Source organism: Panthera pardus, unplaced genomic scaffold, assembly GCF_024362965.1.
Source record: "Panthera pardus isolate Hobbes unplaced genomic scaffold, ASM2436296v1 HiC_scaffold_24, whole genome shotgun sequence".
Lineage (NCBI taxonomy): Eukaryota > Metazoa > Chordata > Mammalia > Carnivora > Felidae > Panthera > Panthera pardus.
Window position 1 is genome coordinate 63,631,495 of NW_026526810.1, and position 699 is coordinate 63,632,193.

The following is a 699-nucleotide window of genomic DNA, read 5'->3' on the forward strand; positions in this document are numbered from 1 at the left end:
GAAAGGGAAAGATCTATGAAGAAACTAGGTAGGAGCCAAGAAGATTGATTCCTGCTGTAACTGCGCAGCCCTCTGTGCCTGAGATCTCATCACACTTTCCCCCATCTCTCATTTCTGGAAAATCAGAAGAGGCTCTTTCCCTAAAACCCATGATTGACAACACTCAGCAGAGGCCCAGTGAGTGGCTTCCTTCATACAGCCACCATACCCCATGTTACTTTGATAGACTTTCCCTTGGGCAGCTGGCAGGTGCTCCAAGTAGTTTGGAGATTGACTAGACCTCTTGTCATCCCTGAGAAGTTTGTGGCTGGAAAAGGTAATATTTTCTACTCTACTGGAATACAAAGGCAGAGTGCTCGCTTCGGCAGCACATATACTAAAATCGGAACGATACAGAGAAGATTAGCATGGCCCCTGAGCAAGGATGACACGCAAGTTCATGAAGCGTTCCATATTTTTGCTAATTGGAATACAAAGGCAGAAGGCATCAGGGTCTCCAGAGAAAGCAGGCCCCATGGGAAGAAAAGAACTAGCACAGAACAGTCTCCTGATACCATTCTTCTTCTAGAAGTAGAAAGGTGATTCTCATGGGGTAGGGCTCACTCCCTGGAGGCTCTGCTTATAATCCCTCCAACCTCTGGCAAACACCAAGAGATCATCCTATTTCTACACTTTCACTCCTTGATGGTTTTGTGGAAG

General features: G+C 46.4%; 1 non-coding gene across 1 annotated transcript; it reads left to right on the top strand.

Annotated features, from left to right (window-relative positions):
* Positions 1-352: 352 nt before the first annotated feature.
* On the top strand, positions 353-459 carry LOC128773126 (U6 spliceosomal RNA). Its single transcript, XR_008417408.1, has one exon. It is a non-coding gene; the product is annotated as a U6 spliceosomal RNA (small nuclear RNA).
* The last annotated feature ends 240 nt before the right edge of the window (positions 460-699 follow it).